The sequence below is a fragment of the Triturus cristatus genome, chromosome 6 (assembly GCF_964204655.1).
Source record: "Triturus cristatus chromosome 6, aTriCri1.1, whole genome shotgun sequence".
NCBI lineage: Eukaryota > Metazoa > Chordata > Amphibia > Caudata > Salamandridae > Triturus > Triturus cristatus.
Genome location: NC_140589.1, coordinates 1,913,627,809 through 1,913,651,252, shown reverse-complemented (window position 1 = coordinate 1,913,651,252; position 23,444 = coordinate 1,913,627,809). Strand labels below are relative to the sequence as shown.

Genomic DNA, 23,444 nt, shown 5'->3' with positions numbered 1-23,444 from the left:
ACCAATACCAAAAAATACTAATATCACCATCACCACTAATACCATCACCACCAATACCACAACCAACAATACCACCATCAGCAATACCACCACCACCAATAGCACCACCATGAATACCACCACCAACACCCCACCACCAATACCACCAATACCACTTCCACCAATACCAATACCGCCACCACCTATACCACGACCAAAACCAGTACCACCACCACAAATACCACCAGCACCAGCAATACCAACTCCACTGCAATACCACCAGCACCAATACCTCCACCAATACCACCAGCACATACCACCACCAATACCATCAGCACAATACCACCACCAATACCACCAGCACAATACCACCACAAATACCACCACCTCCAATACCACCCCCTCCAATACCACTACCAATACAGCCACCACCAATACCAGTACCAATACCACCACCAATACCACCACCTCTAATAGCACCACCTCCAATACCACCACCACCACCAATACCACCAGCACAATACCACCACCAATACCACCAGCACAATACCACCAACTCCAATACCACTACCAATACAGCCACCACCAATACAGCCACCACCAATACCAGTACCAATACCACCACCACCAATACCACCACCTCAATACCACCCCCTCCAACACCACCACCTCCAACACCACTACCAATACAGCCGCCACCAATACCAGTACCAATACCACCACCGCCAATACCACCACCACCAATGCCAGCACCACCAATACCATCAGAACCAATATCAGCACCACCAATACCACCACCACCAATACCACCACCACCACCAATACCACCACCTCAGCGCCTCTCGCTCACTAGTAATAGCAAGGGCACTGTACAAGGCCAGAGCTGCGCCCGAGACTGTCCCTCCCTCCATGCCAGCTATAAAGCACAGCCTGCCCTGCACCAGAAGGTGAAGCCAGGGCCCTACTACAGCTGGAGTGTTTTTTATTAGGCCAAAGATAACAATGACATTACGCAATGCCTCACTGCACACGCAAATCACGGAGAGGGCAGGAAATAGCCCTCCTCCTGAGCCGCGACAGTGTAATCACAGAGCTAAATGTGTTGTAGCGCTTTGTTCGTGTTTATAGCTCGGATCATATGTAACTCTCACTTCACACTTTGTGCCTGTGTAATTTACAACACTTAAACAGTTTCTATTTTTCACTACTTTGAAGACGTTGCAGGCCGGTCTCTTCCTCTGATATTTTCAATCTAACAAGCAGTCGAGAAGGCTCTTTATTGCAATGCAAAAGGTCTCGCATTTGCGAGAGTTTAAGTTATTAGTATTGTAAATAACAATGTCTTTTACTTATGTTTTAAAATGCAAAACATAAATAAAAGGCATTTTCATTTACAATGCCAATAGCTCATACTCTCATGAATGTGCTCAAGTTGTTGAGTTTAGGAATAGTGGATATTAACAGACCATCGATTTTGGGGTAGCAAAATTATCATGTGGTTCAGAGGCCTAGCACCCTCGAGATACAATATCCCAAAACGAGAAGTCACAATATTCCATTTCACAAATCAAAACTGAGCTTTTCTTTGCAATGTGTGTACCTGCAGAATTTGGGCCCATGCTCACCTGCTACTCACTCACTAACTTACCAAACCCAGACATTCCTGAATATAGACCCCCTGGTTGGGTCAGGGAAGTGTTTTTATTTGCATTGATCCCATGATGCTTTTGTACCCAGAAGCAAAAACAACAATTGATGGATAGAATGCAGAACAATGTCGTACATTCACCCCAGTACAGAGATCTGGGCCTAAATCTTTTTTTTACTCACCATGCCATTCCAGTTTAGACTCAGCCATATGCAAATCAGTCTTGACCCTGCGCCCAATGGGAACAGTCCAGCTCGAACTGCCAGGCCAAGTCCTCCCTGGACTGGAAGCAAGCATCCTAGGACCAGTTTCGGGCTTTCAGCCCTCATCAGCCAGGATAGCTTGACTCCAGTGGCATGGAGAGCAAGGCACCCACGTCTATTCCTTGAAAATAGCTTTTTCTATACATGCCCCAAATGACTATCATATTTAGTGCAGAGTCTAAGAATAAAGTGTGTTTCAAAGTGCAGGCCATGTGCATCTGAATACTCTTGTGGCCATGGATTAAAAAAAAAACCACAAGTTCATACAATAATAATAATGAGTGCCATCTGCACAGATGAATTTGCTCCCAAACTAAATGGATGCCTTTAGATTTTTTGCAGCGAGACGTAGCGTATGACATGTCAGCATGTAAGGCTCCCCGCATGCAAGCACCAAACACAGGATGCAGTGCACTTACCTAGAGGAGTTTATCGGAAGCATTAACAAGTGGCATACTTTATTAAACTAAAATTTCCAGAAGTGGTTCAGAAATTCTATCCTGTGCTGGCGTCTTAGGACAAGACACGATATCTGTGAGCGGCTGGGTGCTAGAGAGAAGAAAGAGAGAGAGAACGAGAGAGAGAAAAAGAGAGCGAGAAAGAGAGAACATGGTGTTTGTCATACATGAAGAGAGTGTTTTAAATTCTGGCTTTATTGCAGTAGGAAGGTAAATACCTATGACACCTTAGTGTGCAGGAATTACATGTAACCCCTCTTTGCATCAGGAACTCATTCACGCTGACTCCATAAGGATATTTGAAGAAAACCTGGGAGAAGTGTGGAACAATAGACAGATAATGAAAGAGAGTTAGAGAGTACTAATGGTAGAGGTGAGCAACATAAACTAGGCCCTAGGCATTTTATATAAAAAAAACATTTTAAATGGGTCTGGGAGACCCAGGGGTAATAACATGATTGGTGTTTGGCATTTTATTTTTCTAGAGTACCTAACCAGATATCCGTTTGGAAGCGCAAATTTGATGTTTAAACACATTTGAATTATCCTGGGAACGCAATTTTTGCCCCACAGTAAACGTAATGAAGGAGCCTGGGAGAGGACCAATGAGCTGGAGATAATTGATCCCATAATCATAAATTGCATATCAACTATTTTTTGATTGTAGATTTCAACACGGCTTGGAATCTGCGAATAATTACAGATTCTGTGAATAACAACAAACGGGTATCTAAATATAGTATTCCTGGATTATTAGCAGGGCCTATATATAGTATAACTAAGGTTAATCCTAAATTAACTGCAGTGTAGCAATAACAATTAAGGTGATAAGGGTAGTAAACTTAAGACAATACAGACACCCTAATTGATGGTCTAAATCCACCTGTCTTGCAAAAAAAAAAAAAATAGATTTACGATTTGGGCCTCCACCTTTTAGAACATTAGTATGAATTAATTTGATAAAAGGGTACACACATTGGAATGAATGTGCAAATAACTGACCTCTTTATATGTAATTATGACATTTTTAAGTAGTAGTAATTTTGTTTTATATTTTCACCAATAGAATACTCTTGTCATACAATTAAAGTCCGGAGGAAGGTGGTCCTATCGAGTTTCATCCACTGAAACGCCACGTCGATAACTCTATGGTTTTTGTTATTTTATATGTACATACGGATTAACATATGGCAGATATTCTTGTGCTTTCATAAGGAGATATAGGTGATTGAATGTGGTTTTTAGGTCTCGGCTAGCGATGGCTGCGCTTGCGCAGTCTCGCTCGCGAGATTTAATGACTTTGAGAAGAGGGGCTTGCACCCGCCCCTCTTCTCTCCTGTTCTCCATTGGCTGGCCTCTTAAATGCTGGCCAGCCACTGGAGAAGAGGTCCAGTCACTCCGATTATGCCCCGTCCTTTTCGGATCGGGGGGCGTGTTTTTTGCGAGAAGTCTCAGGGAGGAGACAACAGCAAAACACGCCCCCAAATCCGAAAAGGACGCTCCCTTTCTCCGAGGCATTTCTACTGTGCCTCGGAGAAAGGCGGTGGTGTCTTTCGGTGCCCTCCATTAAATTCGATCATTTATGTAGCAAAGAAAATAAAAGTAATTGTCGCTTGCAGATTTTAACTCTCAATGTCTTCAGTCTCTCACATCAACATTTGTGCACGCTCTCTCGGCTCGCGGGTCATCGTTACACAATTCAAGCTGTTTTACCGAGCGCCAGGCACGTTTTACGAAAACCACCCCCTCCCTCACGAACATTTATGGTCTCCGCTCTGGCAAACAGTACTTCAACCTCCTTAACTTCCTTTTATGTTGTGGTGCTACAACTCGGCGCCATTTTGCGACGAACCGCGTACTTCCACCACAGCCTCCGAGTGCAATGGCCAATCTGTCCGGGTTATTACATGACTCGGGACCAGCACGTCCCCGCACTGTCCCCTAGTGCACTTCAGTGCGGATCCGACAAGCTCCGCAGTCCGGGTCCGGAATCGGCAGGCCCAGCCGATAGCTTTACATTCGGCCGTTCGAGGCTGTAGAGTCAGCGTTGAATGCCTGCACCTCGAGGTGACTCGGGTAATTTGCTCTCCAGGTCCCGCAGCAACTTCGGTCCTCTGGGGCTGCTGCTGGTACTTCGCTTGTTGTTTCAGGCCGCAAGCACTCGCAAGTTCGTATCCTTTCAAAGTTCCCTTTTCAAACAATCATTATCAACGCCAAGTCTGGCCCTGGCACGGTAGTGCGATTTTTGTTTAGTATTGATAAAATGTGACACTTCAGACAGCAGTTTCAGCAGAGAGGACAAAGAAGGAATGGGCATGGAATCCAAATACAGAAACTGAAACTTCTCTATCAAGGGGAAACATCACTGCCAAAGTTCAGAGCTTGTGAAAAAGCGACCAGCTAAATCACTTGCTAGTTAATGTTCGGGGGGGGGGGGGGGGGCTGAATCTTTAAACAGTAGGCAGAGTGGCGCTGATTTCGGGGGTGGGGGGGGCTGAATCTAGGCAGAGTGGAGCTGCGGGGGTTCTTAGAAGGGGTGAAGCAACAGCGAGGCCTCATTAACATGCAAATGGTCTTTTTAAAGACCTGTGAACTGCTCAGGCGCGGCTTTGTGTCTGCCCGGGAAGCGGTCTCATCCCGGGCTGCCACACACGACGGGGGGGGGGGCTGAAGCCCTTTGAGTTCAATGGGTGTTGCGCGCCTGATCATAGGTAAATGCGGGAGAGAACGGGGTTGTTGAGCAGGGCCGGGCTGGCTTGCCCGGGCATCGGGCGTTTTCTGTAGCAAAAGTGCTTCACAGTTAACCTCCCCCATGACCCTCCAGCTGGTCCGACATAATTGCCAGGCCTACTTTGGGGTTCCAGTTCGGCCCTGTTGTTGAGTATCCTACCCAGGGCTTTAAGTGGGATACAAACAAATGGGTGGGGGTGGGGGGCGGTGTTGCGCGGGGTCTATACGACTTGTATTTTGCTGTCTCTTTTGTCATTGCATCCAGGCATAATGATACAACAAGTAACATGATACCTACAACAAGTTAGGACTATTGGCTTTGTCAATCGTTGTTAGTTGCATAAGATAAATTAGCAGTAACTGTGGCTTGTATATAATATTGAAAGAGCATCCACTTGAAGCCCTAGTGACACCAAGACAATGTTACTGCTCATGAGTTTCAAAAAGAGACAACAATATAATCATGCAGTGGCTGAACTCGACAGATTAAGAAATATATCCCAAATTATATATAACAGTCGGTAGACGCATGCCTCTACAGTGTTCTCTTATATTTTGAAACCAGAATTGGTCAAGTTCGTATCCTTTCAAAGTTCCCTTTTCAAACAATCATTATCAACGCCAAGTCTGGCCCTGGCACGGTAGTGCGATTTTTGTTTAGTATTAATGAAATTTGACACTTCAGACAGCAGTTTCAGGAGAGGACAAAGATGGAATGGGCATGGAATCCACATACTAATCATGCATATTAGTCTGGGCCACTGGCATTTTGCAATGCTGCAGCGTTTTCCTCATAATTATGGATTTGCCAAACTTCCCAAATAATGCTCGCATAATAAATCTCGCTTTTGAGAGTGATTAAGCTATTGACATTGTAAATAACAATGCCGTTTCTTTAAATGTTTTAAAAACATAAACAAAAATAATGTCACGAGCAATGCCAATAGCTCTAACTTTAACAATGCCGAGACCGTTGCATTGTAAATGCTTGTTAATACGTGTACATTGATGAGTATATTTTGCCTGTTGATATACTAAGAGATAATTTTGTGAATAAATATTACAATTTTGTCCGGCTGGGATTTTACAAAAGCACTGTTTTTAAAACATTTTTATACTACTATAATAATAATAAAATTTATATTATTACATATGATTGGGTTCAGTCATTCAGGTTGAATGGGTGAATTGTGAATAAGGGGGTGTTTGATGTGTAAGAGAACATAGTGTCGCGTGGGGGACACTACCTTGAGTTCTTGTTAAAAAAACTCCGCTACATCATCTCTTATATTTGGACTAAAATCATTAACTCCTCCCTATCTAGCAGCTCCATGCCGCCCCCCCTCAAACTCAGCCAAGTCACATCCCTCATCAAAAAAACAGACGGGGACCAAACGACCTTAATAACTACAGACCTATAGCTAACCTCCCTCTCCTCGCCAAAGTCATTAAAAAATGTGGACTTACACAACTCAACAGCCACATAGACAAATACAATCTGCACAACAGCTTCCAATTGGGAGTCAGGAAAGGCTGCAGTACCGAGACTGCGATATTGAACATCATAGACAACCTACAAAGATACCCAAACGAAGGCCAGGCCTGCCTTCTAGTCCTCCTGGACCTATCGGCTGCCTTTGACACTCTCAGCCATGACACCCTCATAAACATCCTCGCATAGCGTGCAGGCATCAATGGAACGATCCTTAAACGGTTCACATCTTTTCTTGAGCCAGCGCTTACAGATAATCAAACTTAACAACTCGACTTCGAAAGAAACACCAGTCCCACAAGGAGTGCCCCAAGGGTCAATCCAGCCCTATGCAACCTCTATACAGAACAATGATCCTGCAACAAGCCAAAATTGCTTATCATCTCTATGCAGACGACACCCAACTCTACCTAAGTATCTCATCAATTAAAGACATCCAGCACGTAAATAGCACCCGTACCACAGTTCTTTCCTAGCTGAAAACCAACCATCTTGAACTCAACCACAACAAAACCGAACTCCTTTCCATCCAATCCAAAGAAAACTCCTTTCCCATAGATCTCTGGCCCGACAATTTTACTGCGTTAAACTGCAAACTATCAACCTCCAATTCTGTGAAATCCCTGGGGATGACACTTGACCGTCATCTCAGCATCAAGGAGCATACAAACGCCTCAGCCAAAAGGTACCTCTTGGATGCTAAAATACCTATAAAAAGTCAAGCCCTTCATCCTCTCAGAAGACTTAAAGACTGTGGTGCAATCCTTGGTCCTCCCCAAGTTAGACTACGGCAATGAAACAATCACGGGCACCCCAAAAACAGACCTTGCACCCCTGAAAGTCACACTTCACGCATAGGCCAGACTTCTGTCTGGGGAGAGTCGCTTCGACCACATCACTTCCACTCTCAGGAATCGTGACTGGCTACGAACTAAGGCAAGAGCTATAATCAAAACTGTGTGCATAACCCACAAAGCGCTCTACACTGAAAACCCAATCTACCTCACACATAAATTAACAAAAGCTGTCCAAAAGAGACCCCTCCAAAGCTCTAACCGTCTACTCCTGATTCCAGGAAAAATTTAAGAGCGAGATATCTTGCACACGTTCTTTCTCCGGAAACGCCCCCAGAATTTGGAGCCCACAACCATAAGATTTAGGGGACAAGCAATCATTCCCTCACTTCTAAAAGAAACTGAAACTGCTACTCTTCGACAAATACCTAAACTCCCCCCTTAAACTGTCAGTCCAAACTGTTAGCCCCCATCCCCACCCTCTAAGCAAATCTGAGCATTACCACATTCGAGTAGGACCCAGCCCTGCTCTCCCCACCTTCACTACACCATACCTTAGTTACCTCAGACCTTACATTAGTTATCTACAGTACTGTTTGTTGTCTACAAGGAAGAGTAATGGTGCCTATATAGGCAACACTCCCCACCCAATGCCAAATAGCATGCATGATGGAAGAAATAAATACACAACACAATTTTTTGGTTGGGAAAATATTGCTGCAGGTTTATTCCATACACAAGTATGCAACATGGTGGGTTATCTTAAGGGTGATCCAAGGGCAGGCAGCTGTAACCAATCTACGCTGCCCTGCCCGCCTGATGAGCCAAATTGCACTGTGGCCAACCCAATCAGTGCTACGAATTATGGTGTGATCCCCCTCCCTAGGATCACGTGGACCACTGGACCACCATCTTACTCACGCCCTTTTCTGGGTGAAGCGTTGCAAGGCCAGCCCCCAGTTGTTCAGGCTTACAACCGCCCTAAGGACTAGCGGGGCGCCGACGATTTTCTTCCAGGGACCTGCCATGAGGACTCCTGGGATTTGGCACTGGCACCCCTATTGTGCTCCTGAAGAGGTACCCTTCTGCCTCCGGATCGCCCTGTAACTCCGCCAAAGCTCTGGAGGTAGCTCCCGTCGCCTACAGAGCCCCCACCTAGATTGCCAAGTTTCTCACCTGCAACCCGCTATTTCCAGAGCCTCGCTAATGTCCAGTAGGAACAGATTCATGCCCACCTGTGACAAGTGCATCCCATCTTCGTCAAAATAACGTTTGGTGTTCGTCTGGATTAGCCCGTGCATGATGAAGCCAAAGCCCCTTTGGTCTGTGAACTTGCACATGGCGCTGTTAATCTTCTCCTGGAATGTTCAACTGCCTCACATGACCTGTAGGAATGTGATGGCCTCCCAGGAGGGAGCTCTACTCTTAACCACAGCTATATTACCCTTCAAGCTAATGTGGGCTCCAACCTCCTGCAGCCTGTAGTTGCTATCCTTCTAGCACTTTATGTGCCTAAAAACCTGTTTCCCCAATTTATGGAACAGCAGTACACTTGTTAGATGACCGCTTTCACAACCAGCCTATCTACTATGGCTATCAGGGCGGTGAATTTTATGATTAACTGAAGCAACCCGTAACCTGCCCTCGGAGCAGAGTGCACATACTTTGTTGAAGTTGACCAGACATTTGCACAGACCTTTCTGATTGCAAAACCATGGCGAACAGGAATGTTCTTATTTCACACACTATTGCAGTCACAGCACCCTTTTTGGAGTGACATCTTACACCGCCTAGCAGGCTTGCCCAACTAAAGCTCGATCACCGATACACACATACCTGCTAACCAGCTGTGACCTAGGTGCTCAATCCAGCTATAGACCTTGTTCACTTTGTTATCCTGGAATGATTGCCCTCCACACAATCAAAGCCACATTCAGATTACCTTCTAGTCACCTTGTAATTCAGGCTGGAACATTCATACCCCGCATAACCAGGGAGTCGTGCATATTATTAAACAATGATGCTGTTGGAATCAAGATTCCCAGTTTCATGTTTTGCTGCAGCCCCCTTTTGTGAGTCCGCTGGGACCAGACTGCCTCACTGCAAGTAACCTCGCTACCTCATGCAGCTCCCTAATGCACTTGCCTTTTACTGAAAGACACCTGGCAACACTTGACGCACTGCTGCTTGGTGAAGATGGCTAGTGAGCCAGACATACCCCCATTCTGTGTTTCCAGTATTTTTGCCTTAAAAGAGGCTCCAGTTCATATGAAGGTTTGTTAATGTCCTGGCAAGACGAACCCAATTGAAAGTTCTTCTGGGTGACTGTCCTGTTATGATGTGTAAAGGCTCAAATATCAGATGATCAAGGAATATGTGACAATAAGCAAGTGTGTCCTCATGTACTTGCCATGTATCCCATCTTTCTCATGGGAATTTCGCCTGTTCAGTTCCACCTGTGGTGTAACCCCCCAGACTTTCCAATGTGCTAACTGCTAGCAAAGTGTGCAGTTGCGACATTGATGGGTAAAATTCCGGTTTGTGCCCACCTTAATGTGCCACGCTGTAAGCAATTAGGTACCCAACATATCTCTTCCCTATGAAAAGATTAAACAAGCCGGCCGAAGACACGAGGCACAGGCAGTGTGCCAAATGAGAAACCACAGCTCTGTGCGATACAAACCCTAACGCACTGTGTGCAGGTTTGTGCATTTCCTTTCGGGGTTGACTAAGCCCTTGTTTGCCCCCTTACTTGGATGGTCCCAAGTACGAGGGTTCAGACTGATGACCAAGTGCCAGGAAGTGAACATGTAGGCATGGATCGAGTTTAGGCTGTCTCGTCCTTACAAGGACGCCCGGTGAGCCTCCTCACCTAACCCAAGACAAGGGTGGATCACCACAGGGGTAAAGGCCTGAGGTCCCCTAATGGTACTCTTAATCTTCTGCTCCATCTCATGTCCTTACAAGGACACCCGGTGAGTCTCCTCACCTAACCCAAGACAAGGGTGGATCACCACAGGGGGAAAGGCCTGAGGTCCCCTAATGGTACTCCTAATCTTCAGCTCCATCTCATGTCCTTACAAGGACGCCCCGTGAGCCTCCTCACCTAACCCAAGACAAGGGTGGATCACCACAGGGGGAAAGGCCTGAGGTTCCCTAATGGTACTCCTAATCTTCTGCTCCATCTCATGTCCTTACAAGGACGCCCGGTGAGCCTCCTCACCTAACCCAAGACAAGGGTGGATCACCACAGGGGGAAAGGCCTGAGGTCCCCTAATGGTACTCCTAATCTTCTGCTACATTTCATGTCCTTACAAGGACGCCCGGTGAGCCTCCTCACCTAACCCAAGACAAGGGTGGATCACCACAGGGGGAAAGGCCTGAGGTCCCCTAATGGTACTCCTAATCTTCTGCTCCATCTCATGTCCTTACAAGGACGCCCGGTGAGCCTCCTCACCTAACCCAAGACAAGGGTCGATCACCACAGTGGGAAAGGCCTGAGGTCCCCTAATGGTACTCCTAATCTTCTGCTACATTTCATGTCCTTACAAGGACGCCCGGTGTGCCTCCTCACCTAACCCAAGACAAGGGTGGATCACCACAGGGGGAAAGGCCTGAGGTCCCCTAATGGTACTCCTAATCTTCTGCTCCATCTCATGTCCTTACAAGGACGCCCGGTGAGCCTCCTCACCTAACCTAAGACAAGGGTCGATCACCACAGTGGGAAAGGCCTGAGGTCCCCTAATGGTACTCCTAATCTTCTGCTCCATCTCATGTCCTTACAAGGACGCCCGGTGAGCCTCCTCACCTAACCCAAGACAAGGGTGGATCACCACAGGGGGAAAGGCCTGAGGTCCCCTAATGGTACTCCTAATCTTCAGCTCCATCTCATGTCCTTACAAGGACGCCCGGTGAGCCTCCTCACCTAACCCAAGACAAGGGTCGATCACCACAGTGGGAAAGGCCTGAGGTCCCCTAATGGTACTCCTAATCTTCTGCTACATTTCATGTCCTTACAAGGACGCCCGGTGTGCCTCCTCACCTAACCCAAGACAAGGGTGGATCACCACAGGGGGAAAGGCCTGAGGTCCCCTAATGGTACTCCTAATCTTCTGCTCCATCTCATGTCCTTACAAGGACGCCCGGTGAGCCTCCTCACCTAACCCAAGACAAGGGTCGATCACCACAGTGGGAAAGGCCTGAGGTCCCCTAATGGTACTCCTAATCTTCTGCTCCATCTCATGTCCTTACAAGGACGCCCGGTGAGCCTCCTCACCTAACCCAAGACAAGGGTGGATCACCACAGGGGGAAAGGCCTGAGGTCCCCTAATGGTACTCCTAATCTTCAGCTCCATCTCATGTCCTTACAAGGACGCCCGGTGAGCCTCCTCACCTAACCCAAGACAAGGGTGGATCACCACAGGGGGAAAGGCCTGAGGTCCCCTAATGGTACTCCTAATCTTCTGCTACATTTCATGTCCTTACAAGGACGCCCGGTGTGCCTCCTCACCTAACCCAAGACAAGGGTGGATCACCACAGGGGTAAAGGCCTGAGGTCCCCTAATGGTACTCCTAATCTTCTGCTCCATCTCATGTCCTTACAAAGTCGCCCGGTGAGCCTCCTCACCTAACCCAAGACAAGGGTGGATCACCACAGGGAGAAAAGGCCTGAGGTCCCCTAATGGTACTCCTAATCTTCTGCTCCATCTCATGTCCTTACAAGGACGCCCGGTGAGCCTCCTCATCTAACCCAAGACAAGGGTGGATCACCACAGGGGGAAAGGCCTGAGGTCCCCTAATGGTACTCCTAATCTTCTGCTCCATCTCATGTCCTTACAAGGACGCCCGGTGAGCCTCCTCATCTAACCCAAGACAAGGGTGGATCACCACAGGGGGAAAGGCCTGAGGTCCCCTAATGGTACTCCTAATCTTCTGCTCCATCTCATGTCCTTACAAGGACGCCCGGTGAGCCTCCTCACCTAACCCAAGACAAGGGTGGATCACCACAGGGGGAAAGGCCTGAGGTCCCCTAATGGTACTCCTAATCTTCTGCTCCATCTCATGTCCTTACAAGGACGCTCGGTGAGCCTCCTCATCTAACCCAAGACAAGGGTGGATCACCACAGGGGGAAAGGCCTGAGGTCCCCTAATGGTACTCCTAATCTTCTGCTCCATCTCATGTCCTTACAAGGACGCCCGGTGAGCCTCCTCATCTAACCCAAGACAAGGGTGGATCACCACAGGGGGAAAGGCCTGAGGTCCCCTAATGGTACTCCTAATCTTCTACTACATTTCATGTCCTTACAAGGACGCCCGGTGAGCCTCCTCACCTAACCCAAGACAAGGGTGGATCACCACAGGGGGAAAGGCCTGAGGTCCCCTAATGGTACTCCTAATCTTCTGCTACATTTCATGTCCTTATTGCCTGCAAACCCATCCATCTGACTGTGATCACGGATGCTGTGTCGCCGTGCTGGTGTCCCCCACCCCAGCATTTGTAACCCATAAACAGCTTTTGCTAAGGGTATACCAGAGTGCCAATAATGTTAGCAAATGCTTTTGGATATGAAGACAGGGAATGAAATATGAGCAAATTTACCTGCACCTTCTGAAGTAAGAATGCCAAATGTACTGGTAATTGTCGGCATTTGTGCTCCAACCCCATTTTTCCACACTGTTAAAGGACAGCACACTTTTTAGAAAGCTACTGGAATGGTGAGAACAATAAGTACAGGTCCCCTACCCTTTCTTTAATTGTGGGCCTGCTAAATGACCAATCAAGTGTAGCCCTTGTGCTGTAACCCAGGGTTTCCCAAAACGTTTAGAACCTCAACACACTTTTTTATACTGACAAACGTATGCAACCAGCCAAGCTACAATGACGATGAGGCTGCCGAACTTGGCTTATCTACCATTCCTGTTGAAACGACGAATACATTTGCACGGACAGGTTTCTTGATGAAACTATAATGAACAAATAATGTGTCGACCGGTTTCAGTGAATGTTTGTCTTAGGTGCATCTGCGAGTGCAACCGCCTTAGTGTGGATGGGTTATCAATGTTGCCAGGCAGTGGTGCAATACGTTTGCCCAAGCAACTCTTGACGAGATGTGCCAGTGCAGGTAGAAGACAAGGGATATCCAACCCACCGTACTTCCACTCTTACAGTTTTCTGTGTATAGTGCTTGTTGGAACATAACATGTATATTTGTGAAGCGCGGGGGCTCCCGTAGGCATGATGACGCTGAATAACCGATGTATGTTACCCCACTCACTGATAATTATGTACAGATAAGCCCTTTCTTAATTTGTGGGAATGCTGAAAGCTTTCTAAGAACTGTTGCCTTATTGCTCCAACCCAGTTTTACCCCAAACCTTTGGGACCCCTGCATATTTTTAGGATGACAAGCTTTTGCGACCCGCCTGGCCGCACTGGCGGAAAGGCAGGCAACCTCCAACACCCACTCATATAGCACATTTCTTGGTGAATGAAAATTACACTTACACGGACTGTTTTATTTCTAACAAGTTAATAATGTGTCAATCCGGTTTCAGGGAATGTTTGTCCTTTATGCACCCGCCAGTAAGTACCTGCCAAGATTTGTTTGGCTGTGTTTAAATTACTAGCGATTGTATGGCCTTGTGCCTTATTATAGACTCCCTGCAGAACTCCTTGTTCGAGGAGGTACAACTAGTGCAAAGTGAAACCATAAATCTGCGTTAATCATGGCTTCCATACTTGACCAAATTATGTGATCCTAGGCAATTGTCTGAATATTTCTTGCACCTTCATAAGACCTGAGGGCACCTTGTAAACCATGGGATCAAGATATCGGCTGCATGAAACTCTCCCATGTTTGAATTGTTAAACTATAATGTTATCAATCTATCCTAACACCTCACATCCCAGAGGGGTCCTTGTGTTAACTGACTCCAGGAGGAACGCTAGTTAATGAATAACCTTTTTAAGAGGAGACTGTATTTTAGGAGATTGTTTTGGACGCCGGTGATGCCCTCACCAGGAGAATCCGTATGTATCGCTGCTGACCCTGTTTAAACCCCAGTTTTGCATAACAACAAAGCGTGTTTTACCAGGTGCGTCAGACCATGGTCTGTCATCTCAGCGCTGGGATTGCCAGATCCAACTATCTGTATGCGTTGCTGTCCTGAACCGCAATGGGGAATGATGGCCAATCAGGGGAGGTATTGACGAGCCTGTAACTATTGCTGCTGGCTGTGCTAATTATAACATGTGCTTATGAGCACGATCGCCTGGAGGGTGTCCTGGCACCCAGTACCGATGTTCCTTGATAAAAAAACTAAATTGTACTTATTTTATCGACCTCGGAAGGAAGAAAAGCTGAGCAGACCTGCCAATATGTGAGCAGGCTGCGTAGAATGTCCCTTCCAATCTCTGTTTTACGCCAATATAGAAGCTTACACTTATGAGGCATTTGCAGAAAGAAACCTCCAGATATAAACCAGGGAGCCGTAGGGTGCCTTTATGAGAACCTGGGAAGAGCAGCAAATAGGGGACCATGGTGCGCTCTACAACGTCTCTAGTAACTTATGCCATGTGAGTTTGTGACCCTTGGTATTAGAGCTTGATAAGGATCTGCAACCAGCCCTTCCACCTCCTAAACACAAGTCAATACCCCAACTGTGAGGAAGTTTCATCCCTTCTCACCGGGCCTTCCTGACTCCAGCAGACTCAAGTTTGCTCCATCTGTACAGTGGCAGCGTTCCTTCCATAAGCAAATGAAGGCAGAGTGTGGTCACCCGTGATGGCATACGCACTTAGCTGGCCAAGCAGAGAAGTATCCGATCAACAGCATTAAATAAACAGCACTCGCCTTCACCCATCACGATGCCCTCGTGGCATGCAACATGAAGAGTTTGTGCCTGAGCATTCGTCTGGCCCAGATTTAATTCAAGTCAAAGGGAAGCAGCTGCAGTTTGCCTGTGGACATAACTGTCCATCTACTGTAAGTGACACCCATTGATGCCTAAGCCCACCCCGCTAGTGTCGTCCCACAGGGCCCGCCATCCAGACAATGCCATGTCAGGGTCACTTTCAGGTCACCTACCCAGGCACCATACCGCGTGAGTTACAGACGTGCATGGACCCAAGTGGAAGTAATGCGACAAACCTCCCGATGAAGGCTTGCCCACATATCCGCACTATTAACCAAAACTTCAGCTACTACCATGAAGCCGCCGCTCTCCGCACGGTACAATATTCAATCCGCCTTTACGCATGTGGCGTACCTATTACAATAAAGGGGCCATAAGCATGCCAGTAAAGCTGGAAATCTGTGCTTAGCATAGTGTGCCGCCTAGTTCTGCCTCATCTGTCATTGTATCCAGACATATAATCAACACGTGACATAGCACATACAGCAAGTCAGGACAATTGACTTTATCAATGATTGTTAGTTTCCTAAGGTAATAAGCAACAACTTATGAATTCATTGTACGGATCTAGCCAATTACCCATGCGAAGGTCTGTACCCCTCCTGGCCCCCGCTGTAATGTCCGAGCGACAACACCATACGCACAAGAAAGGCCGTTACATGGAACACGTATGCCCAAGAACCTGACAGCAAGAGAGATAAGGAGGCCATGATCGAGCTTCAGGAGCACTACACCAAGAGAGCTAAAGAGGCCATGATCAAGCTTCAGGAGCACTACACCAAGAGAGCTAAGGAGGCCATGATCAAGCTTCAGGAGCGCTACACCAAGAGAGATAAGGAGGCCATGATCGAGCTTCAGGAGCACTACACCAAGAGAGCTAAGGAGGCCATGATCAAGCTTCAGGAGCGCTACACCAACAGAGCTAAGGAGGCCATGATCGAGTTTCAGGAGCACTACACCAAGAGAGCTAAGGAGGCCATGATCAAGCTTCAGGAGCGGTACACCAAGGGAGCTAAGGAGGCCACGATCAAGCTTCAGGAGCTGTACATCAACAGAGCTAAGGAGGCCATGATCAAGCTTCGGGAGTGCTGCACAAAGAGAGCTAAGGAGGCCATGATCAAGCTTCGGGAGCGCTGCACCAACAGAGCTAAGGAGGCCATGATCAGGCTTCAGGAGCGCTGCACCAACAGAGCTAAGGAGGCCATGATCAGGCTTCAGGAGCGCTACACCAACAGAGCTAAGGAGGCCATGATCAGGCTTCAGGAGCGCTACACCAACAGAGCTAAGGAGGCCATGATCAAGCTTCAGGAGAGTTACACCAACAGAGATAATAAGGAGGCCATGATCAAGCTTCAGGAGCGCTACACCAAGAGAGCTAAGGAGGCCATGATCAAGCTTCGGAAGCACCACAGCAAGAGAGCTAAGGAGGCATTGATCAAGCTTCGGGAGCGGTACACCAAGAGAGCTAAGAAGGCCCTGATCAAGCTTCAGGAATGCCCCATCAAGAGAGCTAAGGAGGCCATGATCAAGCTTCGGAAGTGTGGAAATGTGGATTTTCCTGATCAGTTATGTCCCCTATCTTGGACCCCAACGGTTCTATGTGCATGTCACAAGTACATGTATGTTCCCTCCAGTTCCAGTTTCCAAGACGCAAACATATGTGCGTCCACCGTCAACATGTTCTCTGTCAGATCCGCCATCAATGGGCTGGATATTCGATTCCTAAGTATGAAAGGCCACCGACTTTATATGGCTAAGTTACTCCATTTTTACAGTTCAGGCAAGTAGGCCCGATTCTGTCCTCAAAGCCTTTCCCTGCTCTCTGTCTCTGACAGCTTCAGCTTGAGCTCGCATCTGTATCCATGAACTTTGTCCTACTCCCTGTGCAGCTAACGGTGCCTGCCTCGGCCAGTTTCGCCTGCCTGCCAAGAAGCTGTATTTCACCTTCGAATTATCTACTTTGCCTTTCAGCCGATGCATTCCTGTCTAGTGATTTAGGTAAACATTTCCTTTAGCTCCCAAGCAAAGGACTCGGCCTTTCCGTCCTCATGCAAGTAATTCATAGCCCTGTCACCATGGAATATTCCCATCCTCTCGCATTCAGTGTAGACACTTAGACGCTTGTACACACACGCACAGTCAGTATAGAATAGATTCTGTCCGAGAGTCCTTCCTTGTGGATAACATAGTTCTCTAAACATAGGATGTCAGATATGATTTGGGATTAGGTTGACTTGACCCCCCAGACTTCTCGTCTCCACATGTAGAGCTAAATGTCAAGTCCCCTTCACCCCCTAGTTGCACGTCAATTACACGTCATGCTGCTGCGCGCGCATCCATGTTAAGTATTATCTTATAGATCCACCTATGTATGATAATCAGAGCCAATCATGTTTCTTTTTGCTCCTTATTACGCCTAGTTTCGATTACATATTTACTATGTCATTTCTCTTATCAATTGTTACGCCTTCTACATTCGTTTCATTGTAATGTATGACCTATAAAAGTTACTTCTTGTCAATAAAGTATTGTACTTCACTTCCTGAACCCTCGTGGTGACGGAACCTGAAGGCCGCCACTCGAGTCGGCCATTTTGGAATAAAGCCCATTCAGAAAACCTCTTATACCACGGATTCTGCCTCTTATTATTCTGAGCTAATTTACTTTATTTTAGATTCCGTATGAAATTCAGTCTAGGTAAAAGAATATTTACCACATAATGGCGCCCGAACAGGGACACTTTCTCATCTCACGCGCCGGCGGTGCGTTGCAGGCCCGGTCTCCTGCCACAGCTGGACGGACCATAACGCGTACCAGCAGGATTTCCTGTAGCTCCCTCCGGTCAAGCGGGGGCGACTGAGGCTGCGATCAACCCAGACGAGGCGGTGAGAAGTGCGAAGTATCCCGACCAGAGCCTAGCTGAGAGAGCAAGATCCGAGGTATACAGAGGCCCACCAGGTTCTCGAAATCCCGATGTCCAGAGGGTCCGCTGTCCGCAGTCATCGAGTCCCGTCCATTCTCTGAGGCCTTCCGTTTCAAGGAGCTACTCGGTGAGTACCATCGCCGGGGAGGCGTGTTGACGCGCACATAGGTTGTGCCGGTCAAGACGGATTTGGGTACACAAATCCGGTCTGCACTGTTTAGCAGTGTATATGTACTGTTTAGCAGTATATCAAGTATTCCGAAGTATCTAGTTATTATCAAGAATTCTGCTTGGTGATTAGTTATGCAGACTGTCATCATTGTCGGTCATTTTTAAAATATTTAATGTTTAATGTTTAAAGTGTTCAAATGTCTTGGTATGAATGATTGTTCATTGTTCACTGTTCATTATTGTGTTTTTTCGTATTAAGTGAGTTCAAGAGTAAGTATCAGATCAGTTGTCAATATGCCGCTCTTCTCGAAGTTAAGACAGATTACTACCAGAAAAGGGGTGCTTGAAGAAGCAGTTCCTATTCCTCCTAGGGACACTCCAGGGCATTTTATGTATCACAAGCATGGCTTAGATGCCATATTATTTCTTGATTTATGGGCAGATTATACCAAGGGATTACCAGAAAGTCAAAGGTGGCCCGCAGCGGGAACCTGGGATGCAGAGTGCATCATGAAAGTGGAGGAAGAGTTATGGAAAAGAAAAGTCAGACAGTCACAGAAGGACGCTGTTGAGGTATGGCGTAAAGAATCTCATAGACGTACAGAAAAAGCACGTAGACAAGAAGAGAGGAGTAAAGAAAGTTCAAAGAAAGTTCAAGAAAATCTATTAATTGAGGAAGGTATCCGAGTGAAATCAGAACAAGTAGATAGACAAAGAAATGCTCTTATGAATGGTATGTATCCCCTTCTAGCCGAAGGACTACCTAAGGCTGTTCCAGAGATGCCAAAAGACTTGCCACCCCCATTATTTCCAATTAAGGTACATCCTAAAGGACATCCCAGAACCGCAGAAGATGTTTTTCTTTCCTCATATCTAGATGACGCAGCTCCCGAGTATGCTAACCCCGCACCACATAGACCATCTGGCGGAGGGGTTCAGCATCAGGATCAGGTATCTGTCCCCGTGCAACAGCAAGTCCCGACACAAGCTCCGGCAAGCACATCTGTTTCCGCAACCGTCTCCGCAATCGATTCTACAGTGGTATCGACACCTATAGTTGCTGTGTCACGTTCGACGAATCCATTCACACCCGACGCCCCTGATGGGGCCACGGGAGGTGCTAGCAATACTTTTACGCCACCTAGAATAAATAAACTTGTTTTTCAAGAATCAGCGCATTCACGTACACCCAAATTCGTAAGTGAACGTACGCTTAAGGAACTCCTTATAGATTGTAGATATGACCCGGTGGTCGGTAAAGAGGACGAAATGGTCCTGGCATCATTACGTATCAGACGAGCCGCAGAGTATTTAGCGAGGTTACCAGGAATGACTACGCATCTAGATAAAATATATCATTTTGTCCAAACAGGGCGAGACCCAGAATGTATTAACAGAGCTATGGAATTCCAGAAAGTAGAGATACAGGGGGAACTGTTACGTTTCCTCATAAACTGTATGATCAGAAATCAAGACCGTCCGGGGGTAGACCCGAATGCAATGCTTATTCTTACAAGATGGAGCCAGAATATATCAGAAGGGAGACACGATAAGAAAAACTGTATAATAGCCATGTGCCGAAAAATCCGTAAAGAAATAGAACGTATTCATGAAGAAAGATTGGAAACAGACGAGTTCGAGCAAGATGAAGTGTCCGAATCAGGGAATTCCGCAAGACAGTCAGAGACCATAGCCTACGTAGGCAGAGGAAGATCCTGTAATAATACTAGATGCTTTTCTGATCCCATACACTCTGTATGTCCAAATAATAGCAGAACGTATCCGACGCCTGTAATAAATCTGAAGTCTCCTGAACATTTGTTTCAAGCCGCAGATAAAATACTACGAGAACGAAGGGGTTACCACCTCCTCGATTCCATGGATGAGCAAGAATTAGCCAGATCAGCCGTTCACTGGATTGACAGTCCTGAAAAATACGGTGATGAGACCGTAGCACACACGTTTTTTAACCTCAGTGCAGATGAACAACGTTTAGCTGGAATCTATATGGTTCAGCAACTCCTTATATTATATAAGAGCCAACATGCTGACCCTGGTCCTTTACCTGATATATTAACGGAACTACTCGCGAACAGATGGAGAGGTTCTAGTAACAAGTTAATTAAAGAAATATTAGTGTCACGTAAACAGTATGTCCTTTTTGTAAGTCCGGATTCTTTCTCGCTGCCCCGCAAAGAAAGAACGCCGTATTATATGGATAGACAAAATCCCTTACGAGAAGTGCACCCAATAAAAGGCGAAGACAATCAGTTTCACCGTGTATTTGTATACACACCCATATCAAAAATTGAATTGTTAGAAATGAAGAAAGTAGTACCAAGTCATGACAAAGACCCAGCGGGTTTCCACCGAGAAATTAAGGACATGTTACTGATGGGAGAGTATACCTATCCTGATATTATGACGATATTGAAGGTGCTCTTACCTGCTGGCATTTATGAAAAACTGAAAGAAAAAGAGTGGGAAGTGGGGGACCAAAAGATAGATTGGACAGCATTAGAAACGGAAGAAAAGGCCCGAACTGCAGGTTCAGGGCTCGGGGATAAAGTTAAAGCATTACCAGGTTTACTAGTACAAGTACTGCCACGTTTATTAACTACGAAAAAGGAAGATTGGGGTGCAATCTCGGCCTGTAAACAAAAGCATGATGAAGACACAAGTGATTATTATGCCCGTTTTGAAAAATGTTTTGGAATAAATAGTGGTATAAAAACAAGTAGTGAGTCGTACCCACATTTATTTGTGACAAAATTAGTAGAAAATGCATTACCTCCAGTAAAGAATAGAATATTGAAATTCGAGAGTACCTGGCAAAGTAACACTCCGTCACAAATGCTACAAATGTTACAGTATCATCACAATAGAATTAGAGATGAACAAGAACACGAACAAAGACGTATGAAAGATACAAAAATGAAAATGCTAGTGTCTCAGACAGTACCAGCTGAAGGACATAAAAAGGGTATGACACATTCCGATTCAGCAGGACCGGTAAAAGGGACATGCAATTATTGTAAGAAGCCAGGTCATTACGTACACGATTGTCCAGTTTTAAAACATAATATCGCCATAGGTAAAACACAAGAAAGACCACGGCCACTCAGACAAGATCAGAATGAACAAGGAGCTATGCCGCATTCCCAGGCCATGCCAGCCGCACAACAACACATACAGTTTGTGCCAGCTGCACCACCGTTGCCTGCTGCTGCCACACAAACCACAACCCGACAAATGTATCAGACCGCACAGTATGAATACCCTGAGTATCAGCGTTATGCATGAACCAGCCTAGAGAGGGAAGTTGACTTACCCCTTATCGAGATTCCTGTAGATCAAGAAGGACCCTATGTACATAGTGAATTATTAGGTCAAGATAGAAAATTCTTACTCGATACAGGGGCAAGTCGAACAACTATAAAACGTAGTGAAGTTCCAGGGGCACCCCTCTCAGGCTCTCAGAATATCTCCCTTGGTTTTTCAGGAAAACCTATTGTTAATGAAGTATCACAGCCTCTTCCACTTACGATTGGTCCCCTGACACGAACTACAGATTTATTACTTACTAAATCATGCCCAGAAAATCTGTTAGGAATTAAAACTCTGAAAGCCCTAGGAGCCATAATATGTTGTTCTCCGGAAGGAGTAAGGTTGTTTTTACGTGATTTTAAAGGTCACTATGTGTCTAGAGACATGGATCCCCGACTACAGACTTTACCAGCACATCTATGGGCACAAGGCCCTACTGATGTTGGTTGCATGAACATTACACCATACCGAGTTACACTCAAGGCAGGAGTGGTATTACCACGAATGCGACAATACAAGTTACCGCAAGATGCTGTAGTGGCTTTGCTGAAAATCATTGATGAGCTAATTGCCCAAGGAGTAGTTGTAGAAACAGACTCCAATGTATGTAATTCACCGATAATTCCGATTCTTAAACGAACTGATCCTACTGCTCCGCCAGTATACCGATTGGTTATTGATTTGCGTGAACTAAACAAGTGCATTGTGCCACAATTTCCTGTGGTCCCCGATATATCATCATTATTGACAGCAATTGATTCCGAAGCAACATTCTTTACTGTAATTGATCTCAAGAATGCCTTTTTCAGCGTCCCAATAGATCCAGAAAGCCAATATTTGTTCGGATTCAGTTTAAATGGGCGCAGCTTTAAATTCTCACGCGCCCCCCAAGGATTCACAGAAAGCCCCAGCATCTACAGCCAAGCACTGAAACGAGAACTTGACAGTATCCACATGCCAGTCAATACTGCACTACTTCAATATGTCGATGATCTGCTGATCACCGCGAGAAGCGAACCCGAATGCGAAAAGGCTTCACTGACAGTTTTACATTTTCTAGCCGACAAGGGGCACAAGGTGTCTCCTTCTAAGCTGCAATTCTGTGTCCAGCGAGTTATTTATCTTGGTCACTCGCTGTCCAAGGAGGGAAGGCAGCTTACACCAGATCGCATCCAGTTAATTGCTAACATGTCAATACCCCAGACACAAAAGGAGGTGCGGGCTTTCATAGGCCTCACTTCATATTGTAGGCAGTGGATCCCTCAGTACGCATTTATGGCAAAACCACTCATTCAGTTAACCACACAGGAAGCAGCCACATCGACTGTTCTCCCTTGGACTCAGGAACATACACAAGCTTTTGAAAGCTTAAAGAAAGCTTTATGTCAAGCACCTGTTTTAGCTACACCATGTTATAGCAAACATTTTACACTCTTTGTTACAGAACGCGAAGGTACTGCCTTGTCAGTACTCACTCAGGAACAAGCAGGATCACGCAAGCCATGTGCTTATTTTTCCAGTACATTAGATCCCGTAGCTCAGGCTTTGCCTGCGTGCCTGAAATCAGTGGCAGCAACAGCTTTAGCAATCAGACAAAGCGACGCCATAGTGTTAGGACATCCATTGACAGTACAAGTACCACATGCAGTAGAAGTTCTTGTGAACCGAACACAAACACAACACTTGACCATAGCAAGACTTACCGGTTATGAACTGACATTGTTTCAGCCACACATAGAGATCCG

At 46.3% G+C, this 23,444-nt stretch overlaps 1 protein-coding gene across 1 annotated transcript in view; it reads left to right on the top strand.

Annotated features, from left to right (window-relative positions):
* LOC146822439 (uncharacterized) overlaps window positions 1–23,444 on the top strand; it is a 486,581-nt gene that overhangs the window by 344,410 nt on the left and 118,727 nt on the right. The window lies entirely within an intron of this gene.